Consider the following 22,161-nt stretch of genomic DNA (forward strand, 5'->3'; position numbering starts at 1 on the left):
CCGCCGCCGCCTCCTATTCACATCCACGGGGCGCGCGCACACGGACGCACAGGGCCGGGGCCCAGCCGCTGCCCCTGCCGCCTCGGCGCTGCCCGATCCGGACCCGCCGTCGCCGTCGCCGTCACCGCCCGCGGCCGAGCGTCGCCCCCGCCCCGCCGATCCCGCTCCGCAGCCGCTGCCTTTGCCTCAGCTTCTTCCTCTGACTCAGCCACGTCATCCGGCCACCCAGTCATACACCGGAAGTGCCTCCCCTAACGTGGGGCAGCAACCGCCGCGGACCGCGGCCGAGAAAGCGAACGAACGAGCGAGCTAGGGAGGGAATGCCTGGTCCTGGTTCAAGACTCGCCAAGGGGGAAAGGGCGCGCGCGCGCCGAGGGGAGGCAGAGCGCGCTCAGAGGGGGCAGAGGAGAAGGGAGGATCTGCGAGGCGAGGAGGGCGCGCGTGCGCGAGCGGCGGGGAAGGGGTAGAGGAAGGGCGCGCGCGCGCTCTATGGGCGGGGCGGGGAGCGCTGGTCCCCCTTGGAGCGCTCGCGGGCGGATCCCAGCCTAGACCAGAGAAGGGAGCGAGGCTCGCGGAAGTAGCTGCGCTAGTCCCTGGCGGCGGAATGCACTACGCGCTCCTCCTCGAACCTTTTAGATACCACGTGGTGGCGGGGAAAGCTTCGCTCGAGACTTGGGATCGAATCCTGCCCCTCACCCTTGCTAGCTAGGACAACCAGGCACATTCTTAGAATTGCGAAGATATTCATAGACTTGGCGATTAGGAGCCGAAAGAGACCTTTGAGGTCATGGGACCAACTCTCCCTGTTTTACACATTGGGAAATGGAGGCCCTCAGAGATTAGTGCTTTCTCTCCGTGGTTATGTCACAGGTCATAAGAGGCTGAGCTTGGGGTCCGTAGACCCAGGTCCTCTGACACCAGTCCATTGTCCTTTCCGAGGGGTCGAGGCTGAGCGAGATGGGGCCCGATGAGGACCTGGGGAGACTATTGAGGAGTGCCCCTGGGGGCCACCGACTTTAAGAACTGGGGGAGGGGTCTTAGTGGTATTGGGTTCAAATTTGACCTCAAACACTTCCCAGCTGTGTGACCCTGGGTAAGTCTTACTTTAAAAAAAAAAAAAAAAAAAAAAAAAAAAAAGCTTAGCTCTTTCTGCTCTATTGCTTTGGAGCCAATACACAATATTGATTCAAAGATGGAAGGATTTTTTTAAAAAAGGGGATCTTAGAGATCCAACCCTACCCCCCCCATCCCCAGAATCTTGGGAGAGCAACAGCACCCATGAGTATAGCTTAGATGGATGGTCCAACAGCTAGTGGGGGAAAAGAGCATATGATGTAGAATCCAGACGACATTTAAACTACTTCTGGTTTTACCACTTGGGAGGGGGGGAGGGGGGGCGGGGGGGGGAGCTTGGCCTCAGTGTATTTCTCTGTCAAATATTTTCGCTGCTTGCCTCATAAGGTTGCTAAGGAAAGTATGGGGGGGGGGGGGAGATGGTTTTGTTTTTACAGTTTTATTTTTTAATAACAAATTTACACAATTTTTCTAAAGTTGTATGATTCATATTGTCTCCCTCCTTTCTTCCCTTCCTCCTCCTGGAGCTGAGGAGCAATTCAATCTGAGTTATACATGTATTGTCACACAAAACATTTCCATAGAATTCATTTATGTAAGTGAATGATCTTATAAAACCAAAATCCCAAATGAACAAGTGGTAAATCATGTGTGTTCATTGGCATCTCTACTCCAATGATTCTTTCTCTGGAGGTGGTCTTTTTCTTAAGTCCCTCAGACTTGTCCTAGATCATCGTATTGCTCTTAGTAGCAAGCTCTTATCTCATTTCATTGGTCCACAATGTTTCATTCTTCATCAGTTCATGGAGGTCTTTCCAGTTCTTGTAGAAATCAAACAGCTCATCATTCCTTATAGCACAATAGTATTCCATCATTCTCATATACCATAATTTGTTCAGCCATTCCCCATTTGTAGGACATCTCTTTAGTTTCCAATTTTTTGCCTCTACAAAAAGCACAGCTATAAATATTTTTGTACAAATGGGTCCTTTCCCATTTCTTTTATCTCTTTGGGATTCAGACCTAGTAGGGGTATTACTGAATCAAAAGGTATACATTCTTTTATAGCCCTTTGGGTGTACTTCCAAATTGCCCTCCAGAATGGGCAAATCAATTCACAACTCCACCAGCAAGGCCTTAGTGTCTCAATTTTGCCACATCCCCTCCAACACGTATTATTTTCCTTTACTGTCATATTGGCCTGTCTGCTAAGTGTGCGATGGTACCTCAGAGTTTTTTAATTTGCATTTCTCTCCTCAGGAGGGATTTATACATTTTTTCATATGATTATTGATAGCTTTGATTACTTCATCTGAAAAAGCCTATTCATATCCTTTGACAACTTATCAATTGGGGAATGCCTTGGATTCTTATAAATTTTACTTAGTCTTTTATTATTTGAGAAATGTGGCCTTTATCAGAGAATTTGTTATAAAAAAAAATTTGCCCAGTTTGTTGCTGCCCTTCTAATCTTGGTTGACTTGGTTTTCTTTGTACAAAATCTTTTTAATTTCATAAAAGCTTCCCTTTTCCATAAATCTGGTAGATAAACCATTCTGCATTCCCCTGATTTACTTATATCATCACTCTTTATGTTTAAGTCATTTATCCATTTTGACGTTATTTTGGTATAGGGTGTGAGATACTAATAAAAACCTAATTTTTGCCATACTGTTTTCCAATGTCCCCAGCAGTTTTTGTCAAATAGTGAGTTCTTACCCCAAAAGCTGAGATCTTTGGGTTTATCAAACACTACTTCGCTGAGGTCATTACCCTATATCTATTCCCATTGATCCACCTTTCTATTTCTTAGCCAGTACCAGATTGTTTTGACAAGTATTGCTTTATAGTACAGTTTAAGATCTGGTACTACTAGGCCACTATCCTTCACAATTTTTTTCATTAGTTCCCTTGATATTCTTGGCCTTTTGTTCTTCCAGATGATTTTTGTTATTTTTTTTTCTAGTTCTATAAAATAGTTTGATTGGTATGGCACTGAATAAGTAAATTAATTTAAGTAGGATTGTAATTTTTATTATATTAGCTCAGCCTACCCATGAGCAATTAATGTTTTTCCAAATGTTTAGACCTAATTTTGTTTGTGTAAAGTGTTTTGTAATTGTGTTCATATAGTTCCTGCATTTGTCTTGGCAGATTGATTCCCACATATTTTATATTGTCTAGAGTAGTTTTATTATCATTATTTTTTAAACCCTTACCTTCCACCTTAGAATCAATACTGTGTGTGTACTGGTTCCAAAGCAGAAGAGTGGTAAGGGTGGGCAATGGGGGTCAAGTGACTTGCCCAGGGTCACACAGCTGGGAAGTGTCTGAGGCCAGATTTGAACCTAGGACCTCCTGTTTCTAGGCCTGGTTCTCACTCCACTGAGCTACCCAGCTGCCCCTTCTAGAGTGGTTTTAAATGGAGTTTCTCTTTCTAACTCTTGCTGCTGAGTTTTGTTGGAAATATATAGAAATGTTCATAATTTATGCGGTTTTATTTTATATCCTGCAACTTTGCTAAAATTATCATTTCAACTAGTTTTTTTAGTTTATTTTCTTGGATTCTCTAAATAAACCATCATATCATCCACAAAGAATGATAGTTTAGTTTCCTCCTTGCCTACTTTTAATTTCTTCAATTTCTTTTTCTTCTCTAATTGCTACATCCAGCATTTCTAATACAGTATTAAATAATAGTAGTGATAATGGGCATTCTTGCTTTACTCCTGATCTTATTGGGAAGGCATCTAACTTATTCTCATTGCAGATGAAACTTCCTGATGGTTTTAAATAAATACTAATTTTAAGGAAAGACTTTTTTATTCCTATGCTCTTTGATATTAGTTTTCATTTGGAATTTGTGTTGTATTTTCTCAAAGGCTTTTTCTGCATTGAGATAATTGTGTGATTTTTGTCAGTTTCATTATTGATATGGTCAATTATCCTGATGGTTTTCCTGATATTTAACCAGCTTTGCATTCCTTGTATAAGGAAAGTACTTTGTCAACCTGAAAGTATTCTATAAATGTAAGTGTAAGTTAATATTAAAGCATCCTAGGTGTTGCTGATCCTTCAGGTGAAGGCTCCCTTTAACTTCACTGCCTCTGTTACAAGTAGGAAGGCTGCTAGGCCTGAAGTCAGGAGGATATGTTCAAATTCAGTTTCCGATATTTGCTAGCTAGGTGACCCTAGGCAAATTACTTAATCTCCAACAGTCTCAATTTCCTTAGTTATGAAATGGGCATAATTATAGCATCTAATTTTACAGAAATATGAGGATTAAATTGAGATATTTGTAGAGTGCTTTGAACATAGTAGACATCATCAAATGAAAGTCTTTAATTCCCTCTTCCCAGTCATGGGACCCTGTCTCTCTTTACATTCTTCCCTAGCTTTATCTGCCCTTGAGTTTAATCATCCCCTCTAGTAGATCTGCATATCTAGTCAAGGTTCTGATCCAGACCAGCAATGCCAAACTGACCATTAGATACTTAAGGCTAGATGCGTCTTAGACATCCAAACTCATTATTCTTTCCTTCCCACAATCCCATCCCTTTTCCAAAAGTCCCTATTTCTATCAAAGGCACCCGCCATCCATCATGTCTCCCAGGTTTCCAGCCTTTCTTGAGTCCTCATCCTCCCTCATCCCACAACCTATTCATTTTCCAAATCTTGTCATTTGTTGCTTCAATGTCTGCCTCCTACTAGTTGCTCACACACAAATTGTCATGATTTTTCTTAGCTGGAACCCTATCAGTTCTTACCTGGATAATTGCAATAGTCTCCTATTGGTCTTACTGCCTCTAATTGATTCCCTTTTCCATTTCTTTCCTCTCCCAATTCATCCTCTTTAGAGCTGCCAAAATGATTATCCTAAATTGTAGATCTGACCCTGTCACTCTCCTAATTCAGTAGACTTCTGTGGCTCCTGTCGACTCCTGGATGAAATAAAAACTCTGCTGTTTGGCATTTGAAGCCCTTCACAGCCTGGTCCTAAATTCCTTTTCCAGCTTTAGTATATTTGGTATTTCCTTCCACAAGCTTTACCAATCATTCAAACGAACCTTCTTACTCTTCCTCTCATGTGATATTCTGCCTCTTGACCCTAGAGCTTTACTGTCCCCCATTGGTGGAATATATTCTCTCCTTACTTCTTTTTTTTAAGTTAATTTTATTTTTTAGAAAATTTTTTCCATGGTTACATAATTCATATTCTTGCTCTCTCTCTCCCTCCTCTTCCCCCCACCCCCAGTAGCTGACACACATTTCCACTGGTTTCTTCATGTGTCATCGATCAAGACCCATTTCCATATTTTTGATAATTGCTCAAGGGTGGTCATTGAGAGTCTACATCCTAATCGTGTCTGCATCAACCCATGTGTTCAAGCAGTTGTTTTTCTTCTGTGTTTCCACTCCTGTAGTTCTTCCTCTGAATGTGGGTAGCGTTCTTTTCCATAAATCCCTCAGAATTGTCCTGGGTCATTGCATTGCTGCCAGTACAGAAGTCCATTACATTCTATTTTACCACAGTGTATCTGTCTCTGTGTACAATGTTCTTCTGGCTCTGCTCCTTTCACTCTGCATTAATTCCTGGAGGTCATTCCAGTTCACATGGAATTCCTCCAATTTATTATTCCTTTGAGCACAATAGTATTCCATCACCAGCAGATACCACAATTTGTTCAGCCATTCCCCAATTGATGGGCGTACCCTCACTTTCCAGTTTTTTGCTGCCACAAAGAACACAGCTATAAATAATTTTGTACGTGTCTTTTTCCCTATGATCTCTTTGGGGTACAAACCCAGCAATGGTATGGCTGGATCAAAGGGCAGGCAATCTTTTATAGCCCTTTGAGCATGGTTCCAAATTGCCAGCCAAAAAGGTTGGATCAGTTCACAACTCCACCAGCAATGCATTAATGTCCCAATTTTAGCACATCCCCTCCAGCATTTATTATTACTCTCCCCTGCTGTCATTTTAGCCAATCTGCTGGGTGTGAGGTGATACCTCAGAGTTGTTTTGATTTGCATTTCTCTAATTATTAGAGATTTAGAACATTTTCTCATGTGCTTATTGATACTTTTGATTTCTTTGCCTGAAAATTGCCTGTTCATGTCTCTTGCCCATTTATCAATTGGAGAATGGCTTGATATTTTGTATAATTGATTTAGCTCCTTGTATATTTGAGTAATTAGACCTCTGTCAGGGTTTTTTGTTGTAAAGATTTTCTCCCAGTTTGTTTCCCTTCTGATTTTAGTTGCATTGTTTTTGTTTGTACAAAACCTTTTTAATTTAATGTAATCAAAATTATTTATTTTACATTTTGTAATTTTTTCTCTTGCTTGATTTTAAAATCTTTCCTTTCCCAGAGATCTGACAAGTATACTATTCTGTGTTCGCCTAATTTTTTTATAGTTTCCTTCTTTATATACAAGTCGTTCACCCATTCTGAATTTATCTTGGTGTAGGGTGTGAGATGTTGATCTAAACCTAATCTCTCCCATATTGTTTTCCAATTTTCCCAGCAGTTTTTGTCAAATAGTGGATTTTTGTCCCAAAAATTGGGCTCTTTGGGTTTATCATACACTGTCTTGCTGACGTCACTTACCCCAAGTCTATTCCACTGATCCTCCCTTCTGTCTCTTAGCCAGTACCATATTGTTTTGATAACCTCTGCTTTATAGTACAGTTTAATATCTGGTACTACTAAGCTACCTTCCTTCATAGTTTTTTTTTTCATTATTTCCCTTGATATTCTTGATCTTTTCTTCTTCCAAATGAACTTTTTTATAGTTTTTTCTAATTCTGTAAAAAAGTTTCTTGGTAGTAGTATGGCACTAAATAAGTAAATTAATTTGGGTAGAATGATCATTTTTATTATGTTAGTTCATCCTACCCATGAGCAATCAATGTTTTTCCAATTGTTTAGATCAAGTTTTAATTGTTTGGAAAGTGTTCTGTAGTTGTTTTTGTATAATTCCTGTGTTTGTTTTGGTAGATAGATTCCTAAGTATTTTATGTTGTCTAGGGTGATTTTAAACAGTGTTTCTCTTTCTAACTCTTACTACTGTGATGTTTTGGAAATATATAGAAATGTGGATGATTTATGTGCATTTATTTATATCCTGCAACTTTGCTTAAGTTGTTGATTATTTCTACTAACTTTTTAGTTGATTTTCTAGGATTTTTTAAGTAGATCATCATATCATCTGCAAAGAGTGATAGCTTAGTCTCCTCATTGCCTATTTTAATACCTTCAATTTCTTTTTCTTCTCTGATTGCTACTGCTAGTGTTTCTAGTACAATGTTAAATAATAGAGGTGATAATGGGTATCCTTGTTTCACACCTGATCTTATTGGGAAAGCTTCTAATTTATCCCCATTGCATATGATGCTTGTTGATGGGGTTTTAGATATATGCTGTTTATTATTTTTAGGAAGGTCCCTCTATTTCTATACTTTCTAGTGTTTTCAATAGGAATGGGTGTTGTATTTTATCAAAGGCTTTTTCAGCATCTATTGAGATAATCATGTGATTTTTGTTTGTTAACTTGTTGATATGGTCAATAATGTGGATGGTTTTCCTAATGTTGAACCATCCTTGCATTCCTGGTATAAATCCCACCTGATCAGGGTGGATAAGCCTCATGATCACTTGCTGGAGTCTTTTTTTTTTTAAACCCTTGTACTTCGGTGTATTGTCTCATAGGTGGAAGATTGGTAAGGGTGGGCAATGGGGGTCAAGTGACTTGCCCAGGGTCACACAGCTGGGAAGTGGCTGAAGCCGGGTTTGAACCTAGGACCTCTTGTCTCTAGGCCTGACTCTCACTCCACTGAGCTACTCAGCTGCCCCTGGAGTCTTTTTGATAGTATTCTGTTTATGATTTTTGCATCTATATTCATTAAGGAGATTGGTCTGTAGTTTTCTTTCTGCTTGGCTTTGGAATCAGTACTATATTTGTGTCATAAAAGGAATTTGGTAGGACTCCTTCTTTGCTTTTATGTCAAATAATTTGTATAGTATTGGGATTAGTTGTTCTTTGAATGTTTGATAGAATTCACTCTCTTTACTTCTGACTCTTAGGAGCCCCTTGTTTTACAATGTCACTCAAACACTGCCTTCTACATACGTCTTTCCTGAATTCCCAGAGACCCTTTCTCCAAAACTTACCTCCTATTTTATAAATATTACATATATGTTGTTTAGTTATTCCAGTTGTATTCAACTCTAATGGCACCATTTGGGATTTTCTTGGTTTTGCCATTTCTCCAGCTCATTTGACAGATGAGGAAATTGAGGCAAACAGGGATAAGTGGCTTCAGGGTCACAGAGCTAGTGAGTGGCTGAGGCCAGATTTGAACTCAGGAAAATGATTCTTCCTTACTTTAGAGATGGCACTGTATCCACTGTGCCCGCAATTTATCTACATATTGTCTTCTCCCTTAGAATATAAATTCACTGAGGACAGAGACTTTCATTTATTTCTTTGTTTTTCCAGCACCTTTCAGGGAAGCCTAGGCACTTGCCTAATAATAAATGCTTGTTGATTGATTGGTGTCTTTAGCTCCCATAGATTTTACTTATCTCTGGGGAGAAGACTACTAGCTCTAAATATACAGCACTAATTTAGTCCTGTCCTACATTACCAACTTGATTGGATATTTAAACTGGATGATCCATAGGCATCTTAAATTAACATTTCCAAACAGTTTACTGTCTTTCCCCCACCCCCCCCCCTTTCTCCCAAAACCACATTTCCCTATTTCTGTAGGAAAATACATGGCTGGAGCTGGAGGGGGAAGTAGACTTGTGAGTAATTTGCCAAAAGGTGATCATTAAAGCCAAGGGAATGAATGAGATCAGCTGCAGTTTTCCAGCCATCTGGGCCTATATCCCACAATCTAACCCTAGGCTCTAGGGGCTCTTCCACACTCTTCTCCTCCAAATGGAATATACTTCCTCCTTACTGCTGCCTCTGAGAATCCTCTAAGAATCTAAGATTCTACCAAAATGCCCCTTCTGTACAAAACCTTTCTTGAACTTATACCTCCAGTTGTTTGCGCCCTTCCCCCAGCCCAAAATTACTTTGTATTTTCTTGGTGTACACTTATACATTTGCCCCAATAGCAACTTGGGAACAGAGACTTAATATTCCTGTGTCCCAGCACCTAAGATAAGTCTGACTAGAACAGGGCCTCAAGAAAAGCTTGTTACACAGATAAAATAAGGGAAACACTTTGTTTAAAAGGCAGATGGAAGGGCAACTAGGTGATGCAGTAAATAAACAGGTCTGGAGACAGGGAGGTCCTGGATTCAAATGTGGCCTCAGATGCTTGCTAAATGTATGAACCCTGGGCAAGTCATTTAATCCCTATTACCTAGCCCTTAGTGCTCTTCTGCCTTAGAACTGATATTTAGCATTGATTCTAGAAAGTAAATGTTTTTAAAAAGACAGAAGGAGAATTAGATTAGAATAATCAGAAAAGTTGGAAGAAAATAGAATTCGGATAAGAGAGATGTGCACACAGGATCTAAACATATTTCTTATCTTAAGGGGAAGGAGTTAGGAGAAAAGAGAACCATAAAATGTTGATAAATACATATGAAAGAGGTGCTTGATTGATTGAACAAAGTCAGAATTGGGATTTGAGATTACCAGGAAAGAGTTTAGTTTTGACAAGGAGAAAAGCTGTTCACCTCTTAGACATTCCCTTCAGGAAATAAGGAAAAAATTGGTGAGGACACTGAATCTCTCTGGAGCAATCAAAAAAGGCCTTCAGGAATGGAATACAACTTGAGGCTTAGAGAAAGTCGACTTAGCTCAATGACTTGTCCAACATCACTCAGTAAATGGCAGAGGCAGGATTAGAACCCATTCCCTCCAACTCCATATTCATTGTTCTTTCATGACAAGAAGCATTGCCATGACTTGAGTTCAGATCCTCATTTGCTTGAATTCATTCTTGTGTAACTCACATTCAGGCCCAAGTTTGTATCTTGCATTAGTTTGTTTTTTAATTCTCTGACTAATTTTTTTTTCCATCAGATAAGTTTCATAACGTCTCAAGTTGAAGTGCCCAAGTTAGCCATTTCCAGACTAGCTGTCAAACCAAAGGCTTCAAGTAAGTTTAGAATTATTTGTACTTTTATAGAAGTCATGTTTTATGTAACTTAAATGATAATGAATATTAAGGTTCTCAAGAATTTGTTGATGCAATGTATTTTTTAGTTTGTACAGATATTTTTATTTATATTTCACTTTAATCATATGTATTATATTATTGTTATGTTACATAGTATGTTATGTATTTAAAAAGTAAAAACAAGTGGTAATTCACAAAAAAAAGAAAAAGAAAATGGGAGAAAGTATCTAGGTAGGTAGAAGAAAAAAAGGAAAAAAAGGGTCATAAAAGCCTATAGTGAAATCAGTTCCCTATGTTTATATGTTGTGTGATAATAAATTTTGGGAAAATTTTAAAAGTATATATAGTTCAAAATATGCTGAATGACTTTTTTTAAAATTTTAAACATTTATTAATTTTTATATTTTAGAAAACTTAACATGGTTACATGATTTATGCTCTTACTTTCCCCTTCACCCCCTGACCTCCCCCCTCCTCTGGCCAAATATGCATTTCCACTGGTTTTAACTTGTGTCATTAATCAAGACCTATTTCCAAATTGTTGATAGTTGCATTGGTGTGGTACTTTCGATCCCTAATCATGTCCTCATCAACCCATGTATTCAAGGAGTTGATTTTCTTCTGTGTTTCCTCTCCTGCTGTTCTTCCTCTGAATGTGGGTAGCGTTTTTTTCCATAAATCCCTCAGAATTCTCCTGGATCATTGCATTGCTGCTAGTAGAGAAGTCCATTACATTCTATTTTACCACAGTATATCAGTCTCTGTGTACAGTGTTCTTCTGGCTCTGCTCCTTTCACTCTGCATCAGTTCCTGGAGGTAATTCCAGTTCACATGGAATTCCTCCAGTTTATTATTCCTTTGAGCACAATAGTATTCCATCACCAACATATACCACAATTTGTTCAGCCATTCCCCAATTGCCCTCATTTTCCAGTTTTTTGCCACCACAAAAAGCACGGCTATAAATATTTTCATGCAAGTCTGTTTATCTGTGATCTCTTTGGGGTACAATCCCAACAATGGTATGGCTGGATCAAAGGGCAGGCATTCTTTTATAGCCCTTTGAGCATAGTTCCAAATTGCCATCCAGAATTGTTGGATCAGTTCACAACCCCACTAGCAATGCATTAATGTTCCAATTTTGCCACATCCCCTCCAGCATTCATTACTCTCCCCTTCTTTCATTTTAGCCATTCTGCTAGGTGTGAGGTGATACCTCAGAGTTGTTTTGATTTGCATTTCTCTAATTATTAGGGATTTAGAACACTTTCTCATGTGCTTATTGATACTTTTGATTTCTTTACCTGAAAATTGCCTATTCGTGTTTCTTGCCCATTTATCAATTGGGGAATAGCTTGATTTTTTTATACAATTGATTTAACTCCTTGTATATTTGAGTAATTAGACCCTTGTCAGAGTTTTTTGTTATAAAGATTTTTTCCCAATTTGTTGTTTCCTTTCTGATCTTGGCTACATTGTTTTGGTTTGTACAAAAGCTTTTTTTAGTTTTATATAATCAAAATAATTTATTTTACATTTTGTAATTTTCTCTAACTCTTGCTTGGTTTTAAAATCTTTCCTTTCCCAGAGATCTGACAAGTATACTATTCTGTGTTCACTTAACTTATTTATAGTTTCCCTCTTTATATTCAAGTCATTCACCAATTCTGAATTTACCTTGGTGTAGGGTGTGAGATGTTGATCTAAACCTAATCTCTCCCATATTGTTTTCCAAATTTCCCAACAGTTTTTGTCAAATAGTGGATTTTTGTCCCAAAAATTGGGCTCTTTGGGTTTATCATATACTATCTTGCTGATGTCACTTACCCCAAGTCTATTCCACTGATCCTCCCTTCTGTCTCTTAGCCAGTACCATACTGTTTTGATGACTGCTGCTTTATAGTATAGTTTAATATCTGGTACTGCTAGACCCCCTTCCTTCACATTTTTTTCATTATTTCCCTTGATATTCTTGATCTTTTGTTATTCCAAATGAACTTTGTTATAGTTTTTTCTAATTCTGTAAAAAAATTTCTTGGTAGTAGTATGGCACTAAATAAGTAGATTAATTTGGGTAGAATGGTCATTTTTATTATGTTAGCTCGTCCTACCCATGAGCAATCAATGTTTTTCCAATTGTTTAGATCTAGTTTTATTTGTTTGGAAAGTGTTTTGTAGTTGTTTTTGTATAATTCCTGTGTTTGTTTTGGTAGGTAGATTCCTAAGTATTTTATATTGTCTAGGGTGATTTTAAATGGTGTTTCTCTTTGTACCTCTTGCTGCTCTAATGTGTTGGAAATGTATAGAAATGCTGATGATTTATGTGCATTTATTTTGCATCCTTCAAATTTGCTAAAGTTGTTGATTATTTCTACAAGTTTCCTTCTATTTTATCAGTCTTTTGACTTTGTTTTATTTGTTCTTGCTGTCTTGATAGATCATTTTGGCTTCTACTTGCCCAATTCTTGTCTTCAGAGACTGGTTTTCTGATATAAGCTTTTGATTTTCCTTTTCAGTTTGGTCTGACCTGTTTTCCAGCTGTTTGATTTTGGTCTCCAATTTGCTTAATTCTTTTGATTTGGGGGCATCTTTTTCTAATTGCCCAATTCTAGCCTTTAGAGACTGGTTTTCCTTTTCAATATGGTCATTTCTGGTCTTTGATTTATTTGCCTCACTTTCCAATTGTGAAATTCTGCCTTTTAAACTGTTATTTTCTTGCCAGATCTCTTCCATCTTTCTCATGATCTCAGATTTGAACTCTTCAAGATCTTGTGACCCGTTTTCATTGTTTTGGGAAGGTTTGGATATGGTTACTTTTTTATTCTCCTCTGCTGTTTCCTCTGTTGTCTGGATTTTTTCTGTGTAAAAGTTGTCAAGTGTTAAAGGTTTTTTCTTCTTCATCTTTCTCTTCTGGTTTTCCTGATGATTCTGGCTTGCCATTGTAAGCTGAGTTCCCTCTCAGCTTTATGCTCCCGCCCAGGATCTGTCTGCGCCCTTTAGACTCCTGAGATCTCAAGTCTAGTTGTTTTGAGACAAGCCTCCTGGTGGTCTCCTTGCTCGTTCTTCTGCCTGAAGCTCCTTTAACAGTCTCAGGGAGCTGCTTCCATAGTCAAGCACCCCTCCGCACTGGGTCCCCACTCAAGGTCTGCTCCTGCACTCAGAATCAGCCCATTCGTCGGCGCCGGAGTCTGCACTTTAATCTGTGCCTCAGCCTGCGCCTGTGTCAGCCCCTTCGCCTGCGCCTGGGCTCAGGGTTTGCACTCAGAGTCCGCGAGTTCCTCAGCTTCCCGGGGGGTCCCAAGTTTTGCTGCTCCCAGGAACAAGCCCTGGTGAGCTGCCATTGACCCATTGGGTGCCCCAAACCTGCTCTGACTCCCATGCGCTGGCTTTGGCACTGTAGGTGGTGTAGGGTGGGGGAGGGGGTTGCTCCGCTCCTGTTTTCGCGAGAGCTGTTTCACCCCTTTATAGCATGGAAACGCCTGATTCCACGTACCTCCGATGCTGCGTCCTGTGGTGGGGTCCCTTCTTTCCTCTGGATTTGTTTTTATGGCTTCTTGAGGAGTCCTGCATGCGTGGGTTAGGACAAGTCAAGTAGCTGCTTTTTACTCTGCCCCCATCTTAACCCAGAACCCTGAATGACTTTTTAATAGGTGCATTCCTTAAATTATTAAAAACATTCCATTACAATTCAAAATTTGAAAATGAAAATTTTTAGAATAAAAGAAAAAAGGACAGAAATGTGTAGTAAACCAACCACAGAATCAGCCCACAATTCCTCTAAGTATAACCTCCATAATAATAGCCTTTATTTTTTAATTAATTTATTTATTTAGAATATTTTTCCATGGTTACTTGATTCATATTCTTTCCCCCCCCCTCCATGAGATGACAATCAAAATAATAGCCTTCATATAGAACAGTGCTTTAAGATTTGCAAAGCACTGTACATGTTATCTCATTTGGTCCTCACAACTTTGTGAGATAGATTCTCTTATTATCCTCATTTTCTAATAGGGAAACTGAGGTTGAGAAATCACACATACTCATAAGTATCTGAGACAGTATTTGAACTCAGGTCTTCCTGACTCCGACTCCAACTCCAACTCCAAGTCTACAAGGCCTTCCATTCAGAGTAATTTGGGTCTCCATTCCCTTCCAAAACGTATGTATCTGATGGGGAAGGCTTAGAGAATATCTCTCTTCCATGGCTGTGGGATATTGGAAACTTCACTGGAAGCAGCCTGGATGTCTTCTTTCTACTTACCTTAGGAGCATTCCCAAGCTGGCAAGACTGCTAAAACTACTACTGTCCTATCCATCCCTATTGTCTAAAACTATGTTCCCCAGAAGTCTCTGACTCCCTCAGACTCATGGGAAATAGAACCTTGTCTGCTCCTTAAAGATTACTCACACTCTAGGCTCAGGCATCTTGGGAAATGAAGGTCTTTCCCTATTGGCTATGCCTGTTAGAGTAGAGCTCTTAGAATCATCTCTTTCTCCAAACTCTCTCCTACCAGGCTGCCAAATTAATTTCCTTAAAATATCACTATGATCACACTGTCACTTGGCTGCTCTAAACCTGTGAGAGGCTCCCATTGCCAGCAGAACCTAGTCCAAACTCTTTAAAGCTCCTGCCTCCCTTCCAAGCTTATCTACTTCCTACATAGACCTCCATTCCAACCAAATTGATCTGCTTACTGTCATGCTAATATACCATAAGGCTTTCTCACTCCAATTCTAGGAAATTTGGGAACAAATTATTAAGGGGACAGGGAACATTGTAAGAAAGGAAGAAATGATCACCAAGAGCAAGAAAGACTTCATCAAAAATTCATCATACAAGAAGACTATCCTTATTTTAATTTTTTTAACTTAATAGATTTTATCCACAAGTGTCCCAACCCCTCCCAGCCTCCCCACAATGCAGAAATCTTCATCTGGGAGATCAACATGTTCATACAAATTAAGTCTTTCATGTTTTCCCCTTCAGTTCATCCTCTGGAGGTAACATTCACATTCAGTTTTTCCAGTATTAATTCTATAGCTGTGCATAACATTCTCTTGGTTCTACTCTTATTTCAATTTTTAACAGTGTTACTAATCTAGTATCTACAATGGGAGTGTTGTAGATACAATTTACTGTACATTTAAGCAGTGTTTGGTCATGCTATTCTTTTAACCCCTTACCTTCTGGCTTAAAATCAATACCGTATGTTGGTTCCAAGGCAGAAAAGCAATAAGGGTTAGGCAGCAGTAGGGGCTAAGTGACTTTCCCAGGGTCACATAGCTAGGACATGTCTAAAGCCAGATTTGGACCTTCCATCTCTAGGCCAATCTCTATCCATTGAGCCACCTAGATGACCTTATCACACTATTCTTATGGAAAAGGCTAGACAGGCATACCTCTAGGCCAGTGGTTCCCATGCTTTTTTGGCCTACCACCCCCTTTCCAGAAAAAAATATTACTCATCCCCCTGGAAATTTTTTTTTAATTTTAATAGCAATTAATAGGAAAGATAAATGTACCTGTGGCCATCACCACTCCCCTGGATCGCTGCAGCACCCACCAGGGGGTGGTGGCGCCCACTTTGGGAATCACTGCTCTAGACTGATTCTGAACTGGCCAAATGGTACAACCACTTGGTTTAGTGTCAGCTTGGGCAAGAGGTCTCCAGTGGAGCACCCCAGGAATATGTGCCAATGCTATAACATTTTGTCAGTGACTTCAATAAAGGCATAGGTAGTATGTTTACCAAGTTTACAGATAACTCCAAACTGAAAAAGGGATAATCAGGATGCAAAAAGATTTTGACAGACTAGAACACTGCTGCACTGAGTCTATTAAGAGAAAATACATTGGCAGCTGTGTGGTACACTAGTTGGGTTGGGTCTGGGTCAGGAGTCTGGAGTCAGGAGGACCCGAGTTCCTATCTGGCTTCTGACATTTACTAGCTATGTGACCTTAAGCAAGTCACTTAATCCTGTTTGCCTACTTTTTTAAAAAAGAAAATTCAGTACAGATAAGTGTAATGTCATAGTTAGATTCAAAAACTCAATTTCACAAATCCTGACACTTGCCATGTTTTTACATATTAAATAACTGCTTTTTAAAAAAAAGAACTGGAGGTTTTCTTTTCATGTGCTATAAGGCCAATATGAGTCAACAGTGTGATATGATGCTTATTCACCCTTAGGCCAAGAACAGGATAATCCTTCAGTATCCTCCCCTAGTCAAATCAAGTCTCAATTATTCTGGGGCCCAAGATTTAGGAAAGACATTGAAAAAATGGAGAATGTCCAGAGGACAACCAAAATAGTGAAGAGCTTTGAGGCCATATCATACAAAGATTGGCTGAAGGAACTGGAGATGTTTGTCCTGTAGAAAAGATGACTCAAGGGGAGGGCATGATAGTTTTCACATGTCTTGTGAAAGAAGAATTCCATTTGTTCTTTGATTTCCTGGGAAATAAAATCAAGAACAATAGATGGAAATTTCAAAGAGGCAAATTTGTTATTGATGTTGAAAAAATATTCCTAAGGATTCTAGTTTTCTACTGATATGATGGTATATGTGGAGAACCCTGGAGAATCAACCAAAAAAAACTAATAGAAACAATTAAGAACTTTAGCAAAGTTGCAGGACATAATAAACCCACATAAATCATCAAAAAACTCTACATACCCTCCAACCCAGCAGTACCACTACTGAGCCTATATCCCAAAGAGATCACAGAAATAGGAGAAAAGGACCTACTTGTACAAAAATCTTTTTGTAGTGGCAAAGAATTGGAAACTGAGGGGATGTCCATCAACTGGGGAATGACTGAACAAGCTGTGGTATATGGTTGTAATGGAAAACTATTAGTCCATTAGAAATAATGAACAGGATGAGTTCAGAAAAACCTGGAAAGACTTAAATGAAGTGATGCAAAGGGAAATGAGCAGAATCAGGAGAACAGTGTATTCAGTAACAGAGATATTGTACCATGATCAACTGTGAAGAATTAAACTGTAAAACAAGGTTCCAAGATAATACCAAGAGATTCATTAAAAAAAAACAAAAACCTACTATCCATGGTCAAAGAAAGAACTTTTTAGAATCTTATTGCAGATCAAAGCAGGTCATCCTTCACTTTATTTCTTTCATGAGCTTTTTAATTGTATATGTCATATGTGTCTTCAGTCATAACATAAGGAATATGGAAATATGTATTGCGTGAAAGCACTGATATAACCTTTATCAGACTATTTACTGTCTGGGAAGGGGGAAGAGGAAAGAAGAGAATCTGCAGTGCAAAATGTCAGAAAACAAATGTCAAAAATTGTTTCTACTTGTAATTAAAAAACTGAAATTTAATTTTAAAAAATTAGTGGAATGAACTGCTTCAGGAAATAGTGTGTTCTCCTTCAGTTGAGGCTGGATGGGCATTTTCTTGTAGGGTATTTTCTATCAGAGATTCTTTTTCCCTGTTCTCTGGCCAGTGCTAACACAATACATACAAAACCTGAAATTCTGTGATTCCTCACCTTTCTATTGCCATCCTTCCAGTCACTTATGTTTTCAACCTCAGTATTATCCTCTGTGCTTCAGTCAACCCACATCCCATATATAGTCAGCTGCCAAATCTTATTCTTTCTATCTCCATGGCATCTCACATGCAACCCCATCTTTTCATTTACAGAGCCACCAGTCTAGCACAGACTTTCATGATATTTCATGTAGACTATTCCAATAACTTCTTTTTTAAAATCCTTTACCTTCTGTCTTAGAATCAATACTAAATATCAGTTCCAAGGCAAAAGACTTGTAAGGACTAGGCAATGGGAGTTAAGTGACTTGCCCAGGATCACATAGCTAGAACATGTCAGACATTATATTTGAACCCATCTCTGAGCCTGGCTCTGTTCACTGAGCCAACTACCTGCCCACTGCAATAACTTCTTAACTGGCCTTAAGTCTCTCCCCCTTCATCCATCCTTCACAGAACTACCAAAGTAATTTTTGTAAAGCACAAGGCTAATCATGTCACTTTTCAATAAATTTCAGTAAATGAATGAATGAATGAAAAAAACATTTAAGTTCTTAGTTATGTGCAAAATATATTACTAAGTGATAGAAATACAAATAGTAAAGTAAGAAAGTGTCTAATCTCAATGAGCTTACATTGAAATAGGGAGGAAAACCAACAAAGAGCAGATTTCACCTGCAAGTCAAATGGAAGGGCCAAGGGATTTTTAGTGTACAATGGCAAAGCAAATGCTAATTTAACTTCTTTAATATCACTAACATTGGTTAAAACTATTTGTTTCTGATGTTGAAATTATTTGACACTGCCAAGGACTTCAGTGCTGAGGATTTTCCAGTTCTTCAGCTGAGGAGGTGGGGATTAAAGAACCTTCAGTCATTCGCCACAAGGGTCATTCTTCCTCATTTAGGCTTTGAAGACCAAGCTGGAGGCAGGGGTCTTCTAGCCTCTGCTATTCCTGACACTTGAGTCCACAGTCATTTTTAACAAGGTGTCAGGGTGGCAACTGGCCTTGGTTTTTGACCTATCTGGCACATTGTCTCCTTAGAATTCCTTACCACACTGGTAGCAGTTGGTCAGCATTTAGTGGTGCTTGTGATGGGCCTCTTCTCCATAGTTCCTATGGTATAGGAGGCTTTATTGGAAGCAGAATTGGTACTGGAAAAAGGGAATAGGGGTGATGACTGCTTTTCCTAGGTTCTTGGGGAAACTTTCCCTTCACTGGCATACAAGGGAGGTGATAGTTGAAAGATAGTACATATCCAAATAAAAGGAGCTAAAAAGATAAGAGTTTGGGAATTGAGGAAGGAAGATAACAAAATGAGAACAAGATGGAGTGGTGGGAGTCCAGAGTATAATAGGTTGATATATAGGTTTGAAGGAAGCATGGGTGCCATAGAGGTGGAGAGGTTGAAGTATTCTAAGGTGTTATGGCCCAGTTCAGGTTTAAAGTGAGAGCACAATAAGCCAGAGCTTAAATAGATAAACCAAAAGAGAAGTTATTTTTTAAAAGTTTATATAAAAATAGTTATTTTTTAAGTTATTTTAAAAAGTGAAAATAGCTACCAAGATATTTAAGTGACTGCAAATGGGATAGTTAGGTGGCTTAGTGGATAGAGAATCCTGCATAGAGTTTGGGGGGAGGAGGGGTAATCCTAGGTTCAAATCTGCCTTCAGACTCTCTTAGCTGTGGGGACCCTGAGCAAGTCACCTCTAGCAACCCAAACCTGGGAAGCCCTTCTTTCATAACTCCAGCTATTGCAATCCCTAATTTTCTTGAAGTCTCAGCTTCTTCATGTGGCCTTTCCTGGCCTCCCAGCTGTAATGCCTTTGCCCCTCTCTAATGCTACCATGTAGGTGTTTTGTATATATTTAGATCTATACATTGTCTCCCCCAAAAGAAGCAGAACTGATTAACTTTTGCCTCCTGTGCCAATTAAATGTTTGTTGATTGTTTGATAGATTGACTCCCTTTACATGAAATGCCTTCCTTTCTGTGTGTCATCCTGTCCTGATCCTACACCCAGCCTCAAATCCCTCTTTCTCCATGAAGTATTTCTTGTTTGTTCTAATCTTCACTGATCTTCCTTTTCCTCTAAATTATAAATTATAATCTCTACCACAAACTTCAACACTATCTTGAATTCATTGTTGTGACACGTGAGACTTATCTCTTCAATTAGACTGAAAGTCTTGGAGGGTAGAAACCACATTTTATCCAGCCACAGCCCCCATAGTACTATGAAGTTGACAGTAGTCGTCATTCAATAAATGCTTACTGATTAAATGAAACACTGAACTTGAGGACTGATACCAACTCAAGCATGAACTAAATAAATGATTTAGCACTGATGTCGCCCTCTACACAGTGAATCTGGGACTAACTAACACCTCCCACATCTCAGTCCCTGCTGTCACTTTTTCAAGATCTTTTATTTCTGAGAGGGCTTATGGCTGAGATTAACAAGGCAGGAAGTATGGGGGCCAGCAGGGGTAGGTAGGGCTCAGAGAGGCACAGGTAAAGGGAAAGCAGAAAGAACACTTAAGTGACAAGAGAAGGAATTGTTAATAAAAATATAAGTCATGGGGTTATTGTTTTAGAACTAAGAGACAATCACAACCCATTCAATTAAACAATTATTAAGAGGGCAACTAGGTGGCTCAATGGATTGAAAGCTAGGCCTGGAAATGGGAGGTCGTTCAAATTTGACCTCAGACATTCTCTTGTGCCTCAGAACCGATACATGATATTGATAGGTAAGGGTTAAAAAAAAGCAATTATTAAGCCTATATGCTATATGTAAGGTACTGTATTAGATTTCAGATATATGCAAAGACAAAAAAGAAATGAAAAATAGGCCTTCTCTGCAGATAACTTTCTATATGAAGTATATAGCATTTATTCAGGTAAACATAAACAGTATAATTTGAGGAGGGAGAGAATAGTAAAAACTACTGGAGTTAGAAAAGGTCATAGGAGGTGGCACTTGAGAACAGCCTCAAAGGACACTGAAGAGTCTTTAAGAATATACATTCCAAACATGACCATGCAAAGGCAAGATATGGAATGCCAAGTTTGGGAAGCAGCAAGTAGACCAATTTGGGCAGAAAGTAGAATAAAAGAGAATAGTTTGAAATAAATTTGGAAAGGGTAGGACAAAAACTAAAGTAGGCTAAAAGCAATAGCATGTTATTAGAAGTCCAAAAATGTTACATTTGCCTTCAAAAAATTAAGTAGGAGATGATCAACTCTGAAAGATTTAACTATTCTTAGCTTATACAATGGTCCAAGAAAATTCTGAAGGACTTAGGACAAAGAATGCTATCCACATCCAGAGGAAGAACAGATCAAAGTATACTATTTTTCTCTTCAGTTTCTTTGTGCTTTTATTTTGGGGTTTTGGCATTATAAAAGTATTCTATCACAATGACAACCAATATGGAAATATGTTTTGAATGATCATATATATATAACCCAGATCAAACTGCTTACTGTCTTTTAGAGGAGAGAGGAAGACAATTTGGATCTTAAAATTTCAGAAAACTGGGGCAGCTGAGTAGCTCAGTGGACTGAGAGCCAGGCCTAGAGATGGGAGGTTCTAGGTTCAAATCTGGCCTCAGACACTTCCCAGCTGTGTGACCCTGGGCAAGTCACTTGACCCCTATTGCCTACCCTTACCACTCTTCTGCCTTGGAGCCAATACACAGTATTGACTCCAAGACGGAAGGTAAGGGTTTAAAAAAAATTTTTTTTCAGAAAACCTTTTGGAAATTATTACATATAATTGGGAAAATAAAATAATAATGAAAAATTAATCCAGGAGGAGTTACCATAGTTGTCTACATAAAATACAATGTTTCCATCTGCCTTAGTTTATGGCTCTATCACTTTAGAAATTATCAGCTGATAAAGATTCAGGACCTTACCTGCCCATCCACCTTTTCTCATACTGTGCAATACTTGCCCTTGTCCTACCTGATTGATGATTGACCCAACTCAAGGCAAGCCTTCTTCTCAGTCTTTCATCATGTTCTGTATCCTAGGATAGCTTTTGGCTATCCATCTGTTCTTCCTCACTTTTTTTTTCTTTTTTTTTAACATTTATTAATATTCATTTTTAACATGGTTACATGATTCATGCTCCTACTTTCCCCTTCACCCCCTTTAACCCCCCACCCATGGCCGATGCGCATTTCCACTAGTTTTGTCATGTGTCCTTGATCAAGACCAATTTCCAAATTGTTGGTAGTTGCATTGGTGTGGTAGTTTCGAGTCCACACCCTCAATCATGTCCACCCCGACCCATGCGTTCAAGCAGTTGTTTTTCTTATATGTTTCCTCTACTGCAGTCCTTCCTCTGAATGTGGGTAGCGTCTTTACCATAAATCCCTCAGAATTGTCCTGGGTCATTG

General features: G+C 39.1%; 1 long non-coding RNA gene across 1 annotated transcript in view; it reads left to right on the forward strand.

Annotated features, from left to right (window-relative positions):
- The first annotated feature begins 10,123 nt into the window (after positions 1-10,123).
- Positions 10,124-22,161, forward strand: part of LOC123236343 — a 21,593-nt gene continuing 9,555 nt past the window's right edge. Inside the window, exon 1 of the long non-coding RNA XR_006505420.1 lies at positions 10,124-10,201. This is a non-coding gene — a long non-coding RNA (uncharacterized LOC123236343). The remainder of the gene's footprint in view (positions 10,202-22,161) is intronic.

Source organism: Gracilinanus agilis, chromosome 2 (assembly GCF_016433145.1).
Source record: "Gracilinanus agilis isolate LMUSP501 chromosome 2, AgileGrace, whole genome shotgun sequence".
NCBI classification, from domain to species: Eukaryota; Metazoa; Chordata; class Mammalia; order Didelphimorphia; family Didelphidae; genus Gracilinanus; species Gracilinanus agilis.